This window comes from Hippopotamus amphibius, chromosome 1 (assembly GCF_030028045.1).
Source record: "Hippopotamus amphibius kiboko isolate mHipAmp2 chromosome 1, mHipAmp2.hap2, whole genome shotgun sequence".
Lineage (NCBI taxonomy): Eukaryota > Metazoa > Chordata > Mammalia > Artiodactyla > Hippopotamidae > Hippopotamus > Hippopotamus amphibius.
Genome location: NC_080186.1, coordinates 141066378 through 141087248, shown reverse-complemented (window position 1 = coordinate 141087248; position 20871 = coordinate 141066378).

Here is a 20871-nt window from a genome sequence, read left to right as displayed (position 1 = left end):
GAATCATAAAGAATAGCTTCACTGCCCTAAAAATTCCCTGTGCTCCACCTACTCATCCCTTCCTCTCCCCAGACTCCTGGCAATAACTGATCTTTTTACTGTCTCTGTAGTTTTGCCTTTTACAGATATCATACAGTTGTAATCATACAGTATGTAGACTTTTTCATACTGGCTTCTTTCACTTAACAACATGCATTTAAGTTTTCTCCATGTCTTTTCATAGCTTAATAGCTCATTTCTCTCTCTCTCTCTCTCTTTTTTTTTTTCTCCAATTTTTGGCCACATCATGAGGCATGCAGGATCTTAGTTCCCTGACCGGGGATTGAACCCACGCCCCCTGCATTGGAAGGTGGAATCTTAACCACTGGACTGCCGGAGAAGTCCCTCATTTCTCCTTATCACTTAATAATATTCCATTGTTTGGATATACCACAGTTTATCTATTCACCTATTGAAAGACATTTATTGTTTTAGCAATTATGAATAAAGCTGCTATAAACATTTGTGTGCAGGCTTTTCTGTGGATATACATTTTCAACTCATTTGAGTAAATACTAAGAAGTGCAATTATTGGACTGCATATTAAAAGTATGTTTGGTTTTGTAAGAAACTGCTAAACTGTCTTCCAAAGTGGCTATACCATTTTGCATTCCCACCTGAAATAATGAGAGTTCCTGTTGCTCCACATCCTTGTCAATAATTGCTGTTAGTATTTTGGATTTTGGCATCTAATTGGTGTAAGTGGTATCTTGTTTTATTTTTTAATTTTATTATTTTTTATACATTTATTTATGTATTATTTATTTATTTATTGGCTGTGTTGGGTCTTTTTTGCTGCACACGGACTTTGTCTAGTTGCAGCGAGTGCGGGCTACTCTTTGTTGTGTTGCATGGGCTCCTCACTGCCGTGGCTTCTCTTGTTGCAGAGCACAGGCTCTAGATGTTTGGGCTTCAGTAGTTGTGGCACATGGGCTCAACAGTTGTGGCTCAAGGGCTCTAAAGTGCAGGATCAATAGTTGCAGTGCACGGGCTTAGTTGCTCCACAGAATGTGGGATCTTCCTGGAGCAGGGATCGAACCTGTGTTCCTTGCATTGGCAGGTGGATTCTTAACCACTGTGCCACCTAGGAAGTCCAAGTAGTTTCTTGTTTTAATTTGCAACTACCTAGTGGCATGTAATTTGTATCTTCTTTGGTAAGGTATCTGTTTAGTTCTTTTGCCCATCTTTTCCCATCTTTATTGGAGTATAATTGATTCACAATTTTGTGTTAGTTTCTGCTGTACAACAAAGTGAATCAGCTATATGTATACATATATCCCCATATCCCCTCCCTCTTGAGCCTCCCAAGTGGGTTTTTCTTATTGTTGAGTTTTAAAATTTCCTTGTATATTCTGAATACAAATCATTTATCAGGTATGTGTTTGGCAAATATTTCCTTCCATTGTGGTTTTTTTCCCCATTCTCTTAACAGTGTCTCTTGCAGAGCAGAAATTTTTAGTTTTAATGAAGTGTAATTAATAAAAATTTTTTTTCATTCATGGATTGTGTTTTGGTGTTATATTTAAAAGCTAATCTTCAAGTTCATGGTTACTTAGATTTTCTCCTATGTTATCTTCTAGTTTTATAGTTTTGTGCTTTACATTTATATTTATGATTGATTTTTGAGTTAAATTTTGCAAAAGGTATAAAGTTTGTGTCTAAATTTTTTTTTTTTTTTTTTTTTTGGTGTATGGATGTCCAGTTTTTCCAGTGTCATTTGTTGAAAAGACCAACGTTTCTCCGTTGCATTGCCTTTGCTCTTTTGTCAAAGATCAGTTGACTGTGTTTGTGTGGATCTATTTATGGGCTCTCTATTTTGTTCCATTAATCTATTTATCTATTCTTTTACCAATACCATGTTGTCTTGATTACTTTTGCTTTATAGTAAGTCTTTAAATCAAGTAGTGTCAGTCTTGTGACTTTGTTGCTCTCCTTCAATATTGTATTGGCTATCATAGGTCTTTTGCTTCTCCATATAAATTTCAGAATCATTTTGTTGATATCCACAAAATAACCTGCTTGGATTTTGATGGTGTTGTATTGACTCTATAGCTCAAGTTGGGAAGAAATGACATCTTAACAATGTTGAGTCTTCCTAGCCATGCAAGATCTTTTTTGACTCACCTCCTAGAGTAATGAAAATAAAAATGAAAATAAAGAAACAGGACCTAATTAAACCCAAAGCTTTTGCAGAGCAAAGGAAACCGTAAACAAAACAAAAAGACAACTACCAGAACAGGAGAAAATATTTGTAAACAAAGCAATTAACAAGGGATTCATCTCCAAAATATACAAATAGCTCATGCAGTTCAATATCAAAAAAAACAAACAACCCAATCAAAAAGTGGGCAGAAGACCTAAATAGACTTTTCTCCAAAGAAGACACACGGATAGCCAAGAGGCACATGAAAAGATGCTCAACATCACTAATTATTAGAGAAATACAAATCAAAACTACAATGAGGTATCACCTCACACTGGTTAGAATGGGCATCATCAAAAAATCTACAAACAATAAATGCTGAGACGGTTTAGAGAAAAGGGAACCCTCTTACATCGTTGCTGGTAATGTAAATTGATACAGCCACTACGGAGACTAGTATGGAGGTTCCTTAAAAAACTAAAAATACTTGTAGAACTACCATATGATCCAGCAATCCCACTCCCGGGTGTATACCCAGAAAAAACCCTAATTCCAAAAGATACATGCACCCCAGTGTTCACTGCAGCACTTATTTACAATCTGTTTGCAGGACATATATTAACCTTAAAAATGCATCCTAATATACATCAGGTGCAGACTAATACTGTTTGATTCCACTTATACAAGGTACTTAGAATAGTCAAATTCATAGAGTCAGAAAGGATACTGGTAGATGCCAGGGTCTGGGCGGGTGGGGTGGTAGAGAGCGGGAATGGGGAGTTAGTGTTTAAAGGGGACAGAGTTTCAGTTTAGGAAGGTGAAAAATTCGGGAGATGGATGATGGTGAGTGTTGCACAACTATGTGAATATACTTAGTGTCACTGAACTGTACAGTTAAGCATGGTTAAAATAGTATGTGTTATATCACGTGACTTTTACCACAATAAAAAATATAAAAAAAAAAAAAGGAAAGAGAGTTTGTTACACTCACAGCTGCCATGAAAATGAGGATGTCACACCATGTGGGCACCACTAGGGAAGCAGTGGGGCTGGTCAGGAGGAAAGGGGAAATGTGGTTTGTATGGAAAGGAATGGGGCAAGGCGGGGTAAGCACGCTTAGGATTGGCTAGTTGGAAGAATTTCAGTGGGATCTGGGGCATAGGGGCTGTCCCTAGTTGCCTAGTACCTGTCCTTGGAGTGATAAGGGCAAGTGGATAGTGTTGCAGAATGTGAGAGCACTGTGAATGAGGTGGTTATGGGCTCTGGACGTGTTCGTGTGCATTTGAAAAGTGTGCTTTTGGGGCTGCGGTTTACTATGGCTAGGAATTGGCTAACCCTGGGAGGGACAGTCCCTCCAGGGTCATTAAGGCCCCTGATGTCAAAGCATCAGAATACACAAAATAAAAGACACAGTTAATACAGTCATACCTAATTTTTTTTCTTTATACTCAATACAAAAAATTGTTGGCACTATAAGCAGAGAGCTGGTGAAGAAAGGAAGAAATGAGGAGGAAGAAAATGAGAAATGAAATTTCATCACCAATGAAATTTTTTTGAAAAGGTTAGAAACCTTGGTAATCCTTTCCAGCTTCTCCTAACAAGAATAAGATGCACAAGTGGAAGAAGCTATGATTCTAGAAGAAAATAATAAATAATAACAGCAACGACTCAGGGTTTGCTTATCATGAGCCATGCTCTAGGCTTAGCGCTTTGCATGCAGGCGTTTTATTTGATGCTTTCAGCAACAATAACAGCGTTTGGAAAGTGAGGCTTAGAGAGTTTCAGTAATATTCCCAAGTTTACATAGCACCTAAGTAGTAGAGCAGAGATTTATGCTGAGATCTGATGGTCTTTAGAGTTAGAGCTGTTTATTATTACACTCACAGACACACACATATACGCATGCATGTGTGTGTCCACACACGTTTTATTGGAGGGAAGAAGAACGTTTAAATACATCATTCAAAGTATATACAGTAAGACTTTAATTTTATAGAACGATTTACAAATGGATTATGGTAATTAGGTTATAAGAGTAGTGAAGAGATAGATAAGTATAAATGTCTTTCTTTCAATAACTATAATTGAAAATCTTCATAAACCATATAGTCTTATCATAATGATTTCTTCTAAGTAATCTAATATTTTGCTTTGATGATTAAATACCTGGGAAGGCCTTAGTGTCATCACTATGGACATGAGATGGAACTGTATTATCCTAAAGAAATGGGTGAGAACTTAAATGAGCTGACTTTCCCTGTGTTGAAAATTGTATTTGTTGTTGGGATTTTCTCACCTCTTACTCTTAAAAATGTAGTGACAGGAAAAAATTTATATATATCCATATAGTGTATACATACATACATATAAACTATACACAGAGAGATAGTTGAGGCTCATGGTGGACAGCCCCATGCCACAATGGCATATTGATACTTTGGTTTTTTATACATATTGATTATTTTGATTTAAAGTTGCTTGAGAAGCAGCTGATGCAAGAAGGTAACACTGAGCCTCCTCTGTCTCCTTTAAAAGCAGGAAATAAATCTCTCATATGAAAGGTGCACTCCCTACATCTGGAAATAAAATGACATCCTTATTATCAGAGATAGGCTGTATAAACAAGCCTCGTTACTTCTCTAATTTACTACCCCAAACCCAAACTCTATTTATATTCTCCACTAATTAAGCAAACAAAGCCTAACTTTCTTTGGCCTGTCAATCCCTCACAAATATATTGCTTCTTGGCCTAAAAAGCATGAAGGCTGCCTGCTTTGGCCACTTCTTAGATCCTACTTCTAAGCTCCATGCACATGAATTAAGATTTGTTTCTTTTTCTTGTTAATCTCTCGTGTCAATTTTATTATTAGTCCAGCCGTAAGAACTAAAGAAGGGTAGAGCGGGAAATCTCTCCCTCTCTGACAATATATATCAAATATATAATATATAAAATATAATAATATGTAATAATAACCTGATCGATATTAAATATATTACATATAAGCTGATGTATATATAAAAGGCCTTGATAGAGTGGATTTACTAGTTCTTCAATATCACATATTTATCATTAGCTGAAAACTGATTATGAGAAAAAGAGCCAATGCCTTTGAGATTAAAGAGAAGTGAGAGAAAAGGTTTTTAATATGTAACTATTCCAAGATCATATATTATAATGACTAGAGCATTGGCTCTGGGCTCACCTGATTTGGGTTTGAATTCAGGCTACAAGTTTCTAGCTCTGTAAATGCATTCCAATCTGTGAAATGGTGGAAATTCCTATCTCATGAGATGGTTGTGAGGGTTAAATAAAATAATGAATGTAAAACTAGTATAGTGCTTAGTCCATATTAATTAAACATTCAATAAACCTTAGTTATTATTGCCATCAGCGGATGATGTGGTCTCCTGAAATTAAACATCAAATTTGCCTTTAGTATCCCTTCTTGCCCCATTCTCAGTTGAATTTCTGCACCTCTGATGGAACCAGTACCCTTAGGAAAGGATTCTCTCACACACAGGTTCCTAGCACTACTGGAACCTGTCTCACTCCATTAATTTCAAGGGGGAAAGTGACTCCTAGCTGAAGAGAAGCAGAGTGTAAAGCATAACCTTCAAGCCTCAGGCTTAAGAGGCACCGTGGTTCTGAGACAGAGGGTGCTGAGGCAGAATGCAGCAGGCAATGGCTTAATTAGTTCTGGTAGAAAATGAGATGCTAATTGGTCTGCTCCTGCCAACCCTAAGGACTTATATTCTCCTTATCAGATGGTCCCTTGAGTCTAATTTCTTTGGAGGAAGACTCTTGCGGCTTATACCTTTCTCATACCAGCAGGAATCCCAGAGTTTGGTGCAGAGTTGGCTCAGTTCCCGGGTGGGAAGTGAGCAGAGTCTTTTAATGTCTGAATGTCAGCTGCTCAGCTTCCATCCCCTCCAATGGATTCTTTTCCCTCCAAACTGATCCTGCCCTGGAACCCTCTCTGATTAATTACCAACTCCCAGTCAGATAGCACTTCATGTTAATAAACACAGGGATAAGCCCAGGTTTCTCAGAGTCAACAAAATTTTCTTGTGAGAATTCAAATGGCAATAGCAAAATCTAGCACAAGATGTGATGATTTCTAGGATTATGAATTTTCTAATCACTCAGCTATATTAGGCCATATAAAAAATTACACAGTAAACTTTATATGCCCACCATCTCTCCTCACAAGTATCCCCTTTTTCAAGCTCTGCCTCTATACTGCCTGGAAAGAGTAGTCTTATATAATAAGTTCCCCCACTCTCAGGCCATTCCTGACAAAAACAGGAAGAGTTTACTATATGAAAAGTGTGATATTTTAAAATATATTATTGTGTGATTCTCTTTCACATTTCCATGTTCTTGACACTCTTCCTGGTGAGTCCAAAGCATCCAAGTTGATGGTAGGAAGTTAAATTATTAAAGCAATATTCACAATAATGAAGGAAGAGATAGTTAATATTTTGCTTCTGATATTAAGAAAGCAGAACAGATGGAATTCCGAGCCCTTCGTTTCTTAGAGACAGTGACTCTGATCATATACCACAGTCATCTTAAAAAACAAGATGATTTCCACAAGCAACTGAAGATACAAAAGGCATCATTGGTGGTGATCACCACAGAGGGATGGATTTTGAGTAACATATATAAGACCTCTTGGAATTGAGGGGCAAACAAAATAACTAAGAATTCATAACTTGAGGATATTTCAACATTCTCAACAGCTGAAAGAATCACCCTAGGATTCATATTATCTGCTCATACTGGTATTATTTATGCAGTTTGTTTAAGAAGTTGGGGTGGGGAAATGTTACAAATTGTTAATGATGCTACTGCACAATTCTTCTGGCCAGTGTTTAATAAGAATTCAGGCCTAGTTCCAAAACTGATCCTTGTCTTCTTTAAAATATTGTATATAAATCATTGTACCAAAGAGAATGTATTGGCTGTACAAACTTGGCTGTCTTTTAGTCTGCCCTCAGCCCCTCACTAACTAGGAGGTAGACACTTGAGATAAAGTACAGATGTGTAACACATAACAGTAAGAAGCCACATGTTCTTTGCATGTTTGTTTGGAAGTGAAAAGACCCTGCTATACTGTAGCCCATCTGGAATAATTAGATCTTTTTAAATTTTTTTTTTTTTTTTTTTTTTTTTTTTTTTAGTTTGGAAGAGCATCTTCGACATCTTCCTAATATTTAGCTCTTACCTTAAACACTAAATGCACAAAGAGGTTGTCCCTGACTCCTGGATATAAGAAGTAATCTAATAACACATTATAACACAGTCTTGTTCTAATTCTCTACTTGACACTCCATTTTATCTGATATTGTCTTATGTGTTTAATTGCTTATTATCTGTCTCTTTCCATTTCCTAGAATAGCAGCACCATGAAAAAAGGACACTTGACTGCTCACTGTTTTGTGCCCATCTCAGCCTATCTGTAACCAATGTTGTGGCTGGACCAGGTCTTGTGATTCTTATTATGATTGCAAGACACCTGTCAGCAATCCATCAGAAAACTTCGGAAAAAAAGGGGTTATAGTAATTACAAGTCCTGGAAATTATACATGGCACACCTGGGGCCACATAGAGAGGTCATGGGGGGAGAGAGAGAGACAGAGAGAGTGAACGAGCCTGGAGTTCTACTTTTATTGGAGTTGAGGGTGGGGTCCTAGGGTTTCCTGGGCTCACTATTTATTGGTGAATTTAAACCATAAGAGTGGAATTTAAAGATCAGGAAGAGCAGAAAAAAAAAAGTGGCCCAAATGGTTAGTTACCAAAACCTACTGAGATCTCTAAAATGAAGGAGCCAGAGGTAGAGTGGAAGGGGATAAGTAGGGAGTGTGCGGCCTGGCTCTTTAGCTAGTCCTGTGGCTGGCAATGAGTTTATTTGAGATAGCCATTTTCAAAGTGGATGCCTCTGTAATCAAAGCTTAAGTCAGGCACTAATAAAATACAGGAAACCCAAGGTTTACACTATACTCATGTATACCATGGGATCCTAAGCACACTTAACTGTGCCTGGCACATAGCAGGCACATTAACAAATATTTCTGTTTATATATTATATCTGTTTATATATTATATTATACACATGAGCCAAAAAATGAGCCTTACAACCTTAGGGAGGAAGACACAGGAGGAATATTCTGCTCACTTTCCCACTTCCCTGAGGCTAACTTTTTGTAATTCCATTCCTTACAATTCCCTGTGTCCTTTGTTTTGTTTGGCCTATGCTTTTTCTAACCAAATGATGGCCAAGCAAGAACTTGCCTTTCCTAAGCATCAGTTTCTTCCATTTTAGAAGTTTCCATTTTAGAAACTTCCATGTTAGTCTGTGTTTGGCTCACTTCCCCAAGACTTCTTAAGAAGCATTTCAGCCTTAGGGTTGGTAAGGTAATGTGCCCAAACCCATACCTCCAGCATGCTTCAAAGCCCCTTAACTCCCAGTTTAGCACATTTTTATATTACATCTTGCTGCCTCCCATTCTTACTGAATTATAATGAGCTCTATTCTATTTTAATGAGTATGCTAATGTGTTGCTGTTGGTCTCAGTCTGACCTTGTATATGTTTGTCTTTGCTGCTCTGTTTCTATTTAAACTGCAAGCTCTTGGGAGGAAGAAAAGATGCCAATTTAACCACCCCACTGCCTCGTGCTTCTGGAAGCTTAGCAAACACTATTTGGTGATGATGATGATAGACTAGGCAGAATAATATTCTTCTTTCTCTCTAGGGAACCGCGTGGTTGCTTTATTTTGCATTTTTTGTTCCTCAAGCGATAGGTACTTCGGGAGTCTTCTAAAAGTTAGGAAATGGAGGCAGCATTTTCCATCAACAACTTTTCTTACCAGAATTCTGAATTGTCCCCAGATGTGCAAGGGGAAACAGAAGTGTGAAACCCAGAGACAGTGTGGAGTGGAGCTGTCGCTTTATATTTGTTTTTCAGGACACTGCTGAGCATAGCAAATATAAATGGTAAATGCCACATTTCATTTTCAGGAGAGCAGGTGGCACTTGAGGCAGGGGAATTGAAAGGACGCCGGATATGAAAGAGAGAAAAGACAGTAACAGAGGACTGGGACCTGAGGAGGTGGTTGATACTGTGCCTAATGCCAGGTATTGTTGGGGAGGGAGAAATTTTCCTCTACCCTTCTAGGTTATTCTGGCTGGTCTAAGAATTAGATTGACATGAGGCAGAGTAACAGGAGAAAATCAGACAAAAAATTTAACAACATGTAGTCATGGAAGAGACCCAGGAAAACTGAGTAACTCACCAAAACGGCCAAAGCCCTCATCTTAAGCACCATGCACAGCTAAAGACAAAACAGGGGTAGTGGTTTGGGACCTTAAAAGGGAGGAAGGCAGTTCACATGGAGATGGAAAAGCAAATCTTTGGTATATAAAGATTTGCTGGGCTGTGCAGAGACAACAGGACACAGAGTGGACTCTGATCTCTAAGACCTTCTGAGTTTCCCACACCATACCTAGCCCATATTCTTTGCAGATATCTCTGATGATAGCTCTATTCCAGGAGCAGAACCTTTATCTAAGTTCTTTAGGCAGCTAAGGGGAGGTTACAAAAAAAAAAAAAAAAAAAAAGACTTCCTGATTCGTAGGTGTCTTAAAAATAATCAACTAAATTAACCCTCATGCCAAAGGGACACATTTTGGGGTAGTAAAATTTGCTCCCCTATGGCATGCATTCACAACAAAAATACAGAATTTCTCCAACTCTGAGAATTGTTAGAGTGGCTGAGTTCCCACAGACCACTTGAAAGTGCAAGCTGCATAGCTATAGTGGCTAGGGCTTTTGAATCAAACTACATTGACTGGTGTTCCAGCACCTACAATTCCTAGCTAATATCTATTATTTAGGGTTGTTGTGAAGGTTAAATGAAATAAGGCATGCACAAATCTTCAAACAATTCCTTTCCTGTGGTGGGCACTCAATAAAAATTAATTATTACCAAACTGTGAATGAAAAAGCAAATAAAGAGACTCACTCATCAACCAGTTATACAACGGTTAAATGGCAATCTACAGCAATAGCCTACTCACAGTGCATCCTGAAGGGCCTTTAGGATGAAAAAAAAAGATGAGGCACTCTGTGCTTTGGATAAATGGGACCCTAAGGAATTAGATGCATATCTCAGAAAGAATCTCAATGACCCCAGATTCTTGTATTTTCCATACATAGAAAAGCACTAAAATCATTAACTTGAGGTATCTGTTCTTTGTGATTAACAGTAATTTTTTTTTTAACCAAGATGTATGCTTGACTACATGTATCTCCCAGCTAAAAAAAAAAAAAAAAAAAAAATCCATAGAGATATTGGCTCCTCCCCAGCCTCTTCAGAGCAGTTTACTCAGAGCTACTGCTGAGTGGTTGACTCCCAGGCTATAGTCCCCAGTAAGACCTTGAAAAAACCTTAAACTCACAACTTCCATGTTGTATGTTTTTCATTATGTTGACAATATTCTTTAAGGCTTCATTCTTATGAGCAGAATGATAGGGTTGTCCTCAGCTTGGAGAAAGAGTGATCACAAAATCTGCGTGGCTCAAATTTCTAAAAATATTCACTTCTATGGTTTGAGACATTACAGTGTTACAAATATGTAATATAGGATTAAGACATAATCATCAATTAACACATTATCATTAATCCATATATCCTATTAACTACTGTTAGCCTGAGGGAACTAAGGGGATTGGAGAAGAGAAAATATGAATGTGTGAGGCAGACAGTGGCTAGCTGTTCACCCATCCACTTCCTTTTGGGCACACCGATGCTCTTCATGCCCCAGACTACCTTCCAGTTAGGCATGAGCACAGGCTTAAGTTCTGGTCAGTGTTATATGATCAGAAGTGATGAGAGCTCCTTCCAGGACTGGACCACTAAAAATTTCCCACATGCTATCCCCCTTACTCTTCCCCATACTTGATAAATGAGCATGTAGATACTGGAAGCTGCATGTTGAAGATGGACAAAATTCAGGTCACTGATACAATTTTGAAATCTTAAAAAAATGAGAAGTAAATTCCTCCTGTGTTAAAAACCATTATACATTTGGGGGTTTATTTATTACAAAAGCTAACATTAAGCCAACTCATAGAAAATATATACGTACATCTATGTTTGTAAAGTTTAGAGAATGGGGCATCATAGGAGACTGAAAAGGAGTGGAACAAATAAGCCATAAAAATGCACTGTGGTACTATTTTCTAAGTAAAATACAGCTGAGTTAGAGGGAGCACAGTTCACACGACTCAATATTTTCGATGCCATTTACAAGTTTGGGAGGCCTTTGAGGTTCAAAAATTATCTAGGACTCACAGAACGCACTAAAACTTGTTACACTGACAGTTACAGTTTATGCCAGCTAAATGGTACAGATTAAAATTAGTAAAGAGAAGAGGCCCATACTACAGACTCCAAGAAAGTTCCAAATGTAGAGCTTCTAGCTGTTCTTTCCCCATGGAGTCATGGATAGTATTACTTTCCAAGTATATAGGCAAGTGACAATATGCACGTTATGTCACCAGCCAGGAATGCTCCCAGAGTCTTGAGTCCACAGTTTTTTACTGGGGCTCCATCATGTAAGTATGACTGACCTCCCTCATGGCTGATCTCATTATCCAGGCCCTCCAGAGGTTGAGCTGATACCATGTGATCCAAAACTCCCACCCTAAATCACACTGTTAAACTACCTGGAATGGCAGTGGCCTTCAGGGAAACAAAAATCTGCAAGGGTTTAGAGATTACCTCCCAGAAATTTAGGGCAAAATCAGATCTCTCCTTGGGTAAGATTAAATTTTTTGCTACACAAAAAATGTTTTGTCATTCCTGTGACATCAAAAAGGGCAAATAGTTATAGATCCTTCACACAAAGATGACAATGTGTTATTGAAACCAAGCAGGTCCCTGTGGGGCTCCTGGGCACAGAAGTCTTTTTGTGTTTCCTGTTTCTTGTTTGTAGGGAATAGGCTTCAGCCTCTATGACCTCTCCTGAGTTTCAAAGGGCAGATTGGAACAGTTGCTAATTCAGGAAGGGATGGAATGCAGAGACAAGGGAGGAGCAGTCAAGAAACAACAGTGCAGCCTTGGGGCAGGGTCCTAGTTCCACCTCAAGGGATACACATAACCATATCTTTCAGCTCTTCTACAGAACTAAAACCCCCAACAAATGGAAGATGTTAACTACTTGATGAAGCATTCTTCATTCCAGAGAAGGTCACAGTTTGATAGCCTCAGGAACCCTGGAGGTTTATCAGGAGACCACCTGAGGCCAGATGAAAGGCATCACACACCCTGATCCTTATCAGCAACCCCACCCTTGAACAATTGCTATGAAACTCCTCACCAAATCCCCACAGGTTGGGACACACAGTTTTTGAGGGCACGAGCCTGCTGTGTCCCCCTTTGCCAGGCAAAGCAATAAAGCTATTCTTTTCTACTTCTCCCAAAACTCTGTCTCAGAGATTCGATTTAGCATTGGTACAAAGAGGCTGAGTTTTTGACACTGTCATTATTAGTAAATCAGACACATTTACACAAACTTGTAGATTTTACAATTGTATGGCAAAGGAATTGAATGAGGGATGAAATTTAGGCCTCACTCTCTTGGCCAACCTGTTTTCATGGGCCTGTATAAACCAAGAGGAAGCGCCTTTTTCTAATTCATATGCACGGAGAAGGCAGATAAATGGCTTTTTTTTTTTTAATCCCACAAAGGCATTGTATGTGTGAGAGGCTGACTTGCATGCATGGTTGAGACAGTGTAAAAACATTGTTTACATTATTTCAGTCCGCACAGAGCCTACTCATGGATATCAATGAGCACTTTCTATCTCTGATCTCATTTTCCTTTCTTCACTCCCTAAAATTCCACTGGGACTCTTGCCTCAGGCCTTGGTTTCTTTCTGGAAAGACAGAAGTACATCTTTTATCTCCACAGAATGAGGTAAAAGTTATTCTTCAGAATAACTATATACAAGACAAATAAAGCATTTTCTGGCTTCTTTGATTTCATCTTATAGTATAATTTCAATGTGTTTGAATGTTCACAAATTATTTTTTCTTTAGGTAGTCTCATGTAAGGCCATCTGAGTGAGGAAATGAAAAAAATAAGGGTTAGAAATTCAACCCTGTCCCATAGGATAGTCTCAGGGCACTAAAAGGGATCAAAGAGATGTTTAAAAAAAAAAAAAAGAACTTAATATCACCTCATATTTATGTAATATTTTGCAGTTGGAAAATAATTCTGTAACAAAGGGCAGAGATATGATTATTTTCATTTTACAGATGAAGAAACTGTGGCTTAGCGATGCTGCATGGCTTGCTCAAGGTCACATGGCCGGCAAGTGAAAAAGCTGGTTCTTTCTGACAAGTGGTAGAATAATACTGCTATATAGTCACTTTTACCATGATATCACATTTCCTTTGTAAAAGTTAATATGAAATTTTATGAAATACTTACTATGCACCAGGTGATGCTAGGGGTGTGTGTGTATGGGCATGCACATGCATGAGTGCATGTATGTATATAACACACATGCACACACACACATATTTATATATTTCTTTTAGACTAGGAAACGCTGCCTCTTCCAAATGGCTTTAGAAGTTGCCTTAGCCAGAATTTGTTATATCTGCTCAAATTTAAATTACTATTGAAATCTTTTTTGGTGTTATCTACCATAGTCTGCACAGACTGTTTTCTAGAATTTTATTCTCTGAGGTATGATTTGGGTAAGGGACATAGTCCTGGCTTATCAGAGAGCTCCAGCCCTCTGGCCACAATTATAGCTTCTAGGATGGCTGCACTTCTCACACTGGACCAATTAGAGTTCTTCCTGAAACTTTCTCCCCAGCTATCAGTAAAGATGGTATCCTTTTCAGATAAAGAGCTGTAAGGATAATGGAGGTTTCTGGCTATCTGTAGGCACATTAGTGACATAGGAAAAGAAGGTATCTGAGAAGAACAGCAAGGAGAAAAAGCAGAGCTAAGAGACAAAGAGAGAACTCTGTTGACACTGCACTCACAAATTCAGGTGTGTAGAATAAGTCTGCCTTTGGACTGTCTGTTTAATGTGCACACCATTTTTTTTCTTTTTTTCTTTTTTTGCTTTGAATTGCTTTGAAGTGGATATATAACTTAAAAATTGAATGACTCCTGAGTAATGAAGCAAAGAAAGCATTAGAAGTGAACAAAAGCAAAGAAACAGAAGTAAAACTCTCCGCTCCTCTAATATCGATGGAATTCGCTGGAGATAAGTGGTAATATTCCTCTCTCAACTGCCCACTTGACATCATAACTCTCCTGTCCTTGATGATGCTACCATGGTTGGCCTGTGCTTCCTTAGTTGCTTCCCCTGCCTCAGGATATAGTAGCTGTAATCAAGGACCCTATGTTTATGACAATGATTGAGTAAGCTGAGCCAGGAATGTGCCTGTCAACAGATCCTCTCCATAGAAAGTGTAATGATAAATTAGGAGGTTGGGATTAACACATACACACTACCATATATAAAACAGATAACCAGCAAGGACCTACTGCATAGCACAGGGAACTCAATATTCTGTAATAACCTGTATGGGAAAAGAATCTGAAAAAGAATGTATATATGTATAATTGACTCACTTTGCTGTACACCTGAAACGAAGACAACATTATCAATCAGATATACAATAGAAAATAAAAATCAAATTAAAAAAAGAAAGTGTCATGATAATTAATGAACTTATTTCTCTCATAATTCACAAGTGACTTAACAGGGTGGCCTATACAGTTATAGGGAGATAAACAAAGAGGTGATTTGTGTGTGGCCGACACCAGCCAATCCCACAGGACTGGGACTTATGTGCCCTTCAAGTTAGGGAGTCAGAGAGTCATTGGTTTCTGATCTGATACACAGAAGATTTTAACGGGGAAGAAACTATTCTCTCAACTAAAATAAACATTCTTCTGAGAGACCACAGAATAAGAATGCTATAGCTACTTTTACTACTATTTCATAATTTAAAGAAAAACACTAATATTTGCAAACTATTTACAATGCACAGGTGCCAAGGAGTGAACGGTGTGCATATGAATACGCAATCATACTGCTGTCTGACCCTAAATGATCTAGGAGCTGGATAATTTTTATCTAAATTACCTAAATATGATCAAAGATCTGAATAAACAGATCCCTTCATATAATAAATTCATATTCAACAATGCTGGGGTTTTTTTGTTTTTGTTTTTTTGGCCGTGCCGTGAAGCATGTGGGATCTTATTTTCCCAACCAGGGATTGAACCCGTGCCCCCTGCACTGAAAGCATGGAGTCTTAACCACTGGACTGCCAGGGAAGTCCCTCACAATACTTCTTAAAAATCATGCTTAACTCCTCTATCATAGCTTCTCCAAGTGAATATGAGCCAATAAATATGGAGACTTTGTCTTTTACATGTACTGGTTATTTTCTTTGAAAAACTTCTGTCCTCAACCAGAATGTCTCAAGATATAAGAAAGAAAAGGACAATTTTCAAATTGTTAAACACAATTTTCATACAAATAGAGAGTAAGCATATACCAAAATTTAATTTGTGTCATAATTGAAAGAACCAGCAGAATGTAAGAGATGATGTAGAAAGGATTTGAGAGACTGGTATACATGTTTAGTGGGGAAAGGACTGTTCAAATAAGACTACTGTATTGGAAAAAATCCTGTAAAACAATAAACCATGATCTTCGGGATTATCATCTCTATTGGATAGGAAAAATATCATAATTTGATAACAGTTTCTACAAGTTAAGGGCTAACTTAAGAGGGCTGTAAAACATCCAAGCTCTGACCATTAGCCAAAGTTACATTTTCTAAGAGCATCAGATATCACTCGGATGGGCTTATTAGAAAATAATCTAGCGTCATATTGAAGTCACATAATCAACATTTTGCCTTTTTTCAAATTTTGGATAATTTTCCTACAAGGAGATAACTCAGCTCAAGAGTTAGCCAAATTAATTGATCTTACCTAACTGCAAATGGAGTTTTTGAGATAACTGAGGCACCTCATTGATATTTTTTTGCCTCATTGATTTTTAATTACTCCATGCTGATAATAAAAATACAGAACTTTAATTATTCTTAGCAAAAATATATCAAATATCTGTAGATCTGCCATGGGATACCAAACAAACATGTCAGAAGCTCAGGCACATATATCTAGGAAGGACACAAATTAAATTGCTTATAATGTATAAGCAGAGGCAGGGAAAAGTTTAGTTTAGAAAATTAAATAAGTGATAAATATAGTCAGTGTTTCTAAAAGGACACATGACCAGCAGATACATTAGCAATAATAAGAGGTAGTAACTTTACCATGAAGAACTTTTAAGATCTTCAGGGTTGTTTCTCCCTTGAGTGGAGAAGTTTTTTCTTTAAATTCCACCTTTCTCTACCTTTCCACACAGTGTGTGAAATGCTACTTACTTCCAAAATTTAAAAAGGAAGGAAGGAAGGGAAGGGAAAGGAAAGAAGGAGGGAGGGAGGGAAGGAGGGGGAAAAAACCCACCTTGAATCAAACCAGCAGTCTTAGTGCTCAATCTGGATCACCATTACCAGCACCATCATCATCCTGCAGTGCTCTCATTTACCTCCTGAAAGTACTTTTTTCCCCTCAAATGATAATTAGCATTTCATGAAAAATGCAAATTACAGATGAAATTTCTTATTCCATTAAATGAGAGGATTTTCCTTTCTTTGGATATTCAGCTGCCTCTAAACCTTCTCCTGCCCCTTGTCTTTGGAACAGTCATTGGCACTGTTCTTCTACCATAATCATCAACAAATCCCTCCAAACTAACTCACGTGATATGCCACCATCGATCAACAGCGTCAGGATTTCAGAGACAGGCAGTATATTAAGCTATTCCTAGACAGGTAAAGATTAAACAGGGCCCATTTTATCTTTCCTGGTTGGAATCAGTAACAGGAGCCTTCTGGAATTTCTAACTAAATGCAGAGGCTAGAACAGCCAAGCATAGGAAGACATAACAAGAAACACAAAATCAGCCCAGCTCTGGGAAACTATGTACGATGAGTTGCATAAATTTGGAGAGTGAGGCACTGGGTGAGTTTGAGTCTGACTTGCTAGTTGTTTTGGGGTGCAGTACAATACCTTCAGGAAATGGAGTCTAATCCTTGTGACTCTGGGCTCGTAGCTTCATCCTACTATCTTTGAGGGAGAAAATAAATCCATGAACACCTGGTATTACACAACCTGATTGTGTATAAAGCTAAGAGTACAGATTGTTCCTGATTTGAGATATTCCTGTTGAAAGCTCTTAGGTGAGAAACCTTGTAATCATACTTAATGAAGGCATATTTTGCACTCAAGTTTTCTTTTGTCATCATGGTATATGTTTATCAGTAAGAATATGAGGAAATTAAAGTTTGAGGATGTCAATGATTATGACACTCAGAGAAAGTAAATCAGGGACAAACGAATAATGGATTAAGTATCTAAACCAGGAGATATTCCTTGAGAAAGGGGTGGCTTTCGAAGTCATCTACCTGAGGTAAAGGGCTGGCTTTGGAAACAGGAGCATCCCTAAGCACAAATCTTTCTAACCATAAAGCCTTAGGTGGATGACAAGTTATCAAGCACGGCTCTATGGAGGCTGAATAATTGATTCCACTGCCTATTGTTAAATGTATCCTGGGGCCTAAAGGAGTTGATTCCTAATAAACTCTGAGATTAAACTCCCATTCCTGGTGGCAAAATGACAATTTACAATTTCAATTATAGTTAACCAAGAAGAAAGACTGTAGCAGCAGAAAACAAAGCCAACAAGCGGTGCTACTAAGACAATCAATAAACTGATCCTTCATCTTAGCAGTAAAGAAGGTGATTATTTTACAAATCTTAAATGCTATATAATTTCAGAAGGATATAGTTCAAAGGAGAATGAAACCTATCTTAAGTAAGATATTTAGGGGCGAGAATCTTCTTAGTGGCCTATCATACTCAACCCACCACTTAGAGATAAGGCGAAAGATAGCACTGAGCACCACTCAGTCTTCTGACCCATCAGGGTACCCAATGAGTCGCTGGTGATCGCCAAGCCCAGGTGAAATATTACCTCCTTGTAAATTCTATGCTTATCCTAACAGGCAGGGTTAGGCATTTCTCACTGTTTTTTAGTTAGGTTAGTTTTTAAAAAAAATCTTAATTTATGTATTCATGCATCAAAAACTGTCAGACTTCTACAATGTACCAGGCATTGTAATAAACATGAGAGATAAATAGCAATGGACATGTATATTATGACACCAATCCACTATATTTCCAATTTTTTTTTTTTTATACCTGACTCTTTAGGCAACTTGAGGGCAGAGACTGCTATCTGACTTACTTGCATATCCCCCAGGGTTAGCAGCGTTTTGGAGGCATTACAGGATTACAGTCATCTCATAATTTTCATACCATGTCACACCCAGTTCAAATCACATATCTTGAATGGTCCATTCTTATTACTTCCTAACTTGATTCAACTCTACATACTTTGTTGTTTTTTATCCCTAGGTTGCTTATCTATACTGTTCTGGCTGTTGGTTGTGTGTCTGTGTGTGTGTTAGGCATTCTTCATTATATGTTGATAAATATTTACTGAACATTGACGATGTTACAGGTGTGGCATTGGGGTGCCCACAGTGAGAACGGGAGTTATCCCATTCATACTTAATATCGTCCCTTCTTCAACTAGACTCTGGGACCGTCCAATGTTCATGGAGAATAGAAGCTTCACTTTGATTAGTTTTGTATCTTCACAGGCTAGAATAGGGTAGAAACTTGACCCCCAAATTAAATTAATTGGGTCATAAATTAATAAATGTATGTTGCATTTCCTCCTCTCCCTCCCTCATGGCAGTTACACTTGGAACACAGCTAAGCATATGGTAGGACTGAAAAAGAGCTAAAGTTTATCAAGGGCTTCTTATACGTCAGATGAAAAGTTAAAGTCTATGGAAATATACTATCATTGAATTTTCCTAAAACTTCATGAGATTAGTCTATTATTTTATTTTATTCTAATACAGAATGGCAGATTGCTACATTGATTAATTATGAAGTTTAGAAGTGATGCTTTACTTCCAGGGATATTGTCTGAATTGGCTTTGTATCTAACTCATATGCAAAATGCCCTCAGATAGGAATCTAAAATACAGATATGTGTATTTCTTGGTGTTCTGCCTGCTCTACTTGTTCATTCTCTCAAACCCAAATCTCACTTCGACTATCCTGGGTTCCAGGTTTCTGGACATAAAACTCTTTTTCATGTCTATTGGTTCTTGTCTTTGATTTGGCATCTTCTGATTTTTTTGACAATTGCTTTATCCTTGGACCCTTTTCTACCCACTGTTTGCAGCAACAGCCTGTGTGGGGAGTTGAGTTTTGAGCCTGACACCAGGACTCCTTCCTTTGCCCTAGAGAGTTATAAAAAAAAATCCCCTCTAAAAGCAGAAAATAAGGAAAGACCACACCTCCTCTAAACACAAGGATTATATAGATTTATTTCATAAATGATTTGCATGATTCTTAAAAGAAATTCTTTAAGACAAAAGCAATGTTCCCTGAATAATAACTAGGTTACACTATGCCTGTTTCTTTTTATCCTATTTTCTCAATTGCTTCTGATGAATTTCAGGTAAAATTCTATTTGTCAATTCTTACATAAAACCAACTGTCACTCTCAATTATCAATCTGTTTCTTATTAGAAATGAAGACTCCATGTTTGCTAAAGTCTTAATTCTCCAGGTTATATTAAGTAGAGCTTTATTTTATTATAGTCACTACTATCTTATGAATATTTCAGTAATATTAGAAGAAAAACAGAATGAACAGCTTCTGCAAGCAAACATCTTCATTTTAATTATTATTTAGGGACCCTCCCTTGTCGTGCAGTGGTTAAGAATTCACCTACCAGTTCAATCCCTGGTCCGGGAAGATCTCAAAATACTAGCCAGAGTGATGCTGTTAACATCTAAGTCAGACTTTGTCACTCCTTTGTTCAAAACCTTAACAATGATTTCCCATCTCACTCAACACAAAAGCGAAGTCCTTGCAATGCCTTACAAGGGCCCTTATGATCTGGGCACCTGCACCTCCCTGATGTCACCTCTTACTGCTCTCCTCCTCCATCACTGGGCTCCTTGACCAATCATGTTGGTTCCCACCTGAGGAACTTTTCATTCAGAAAGCTGGGGGTTTGGGAGGGAAGCTGGAAGGATAACCAGGCTACATGTTGTGCCATTTGAGATTTGAGTACATGAATTTAAAGTGACATCAATGAGGACTTCCCTGGTGGTGCAGCGTTTAAGAATCCACATGCCAGTGCAGGGGACACAGGATTGAACCCTGGTCTGGGAAGATTCCACATGCCACGGAGGAACTAAGCCTGTGTGCCACAACTACTGAGCCTGCACTCTAGAGCCTGCAAGCCACAACTACTGAGCCCGAGTGCCACAACTACTAAAGCCCATGTGTCTAGAGCCTGTGCTCCGCAACAAGAGAAGCCATTGCAATGAGAAGCCCAAGCACCTCACCGAAGAGTAGCCCCTGCTCACCACAACTGAAGAAAGCCCGTGAGCACCAACAAAGACTCGACGCAGCCAAT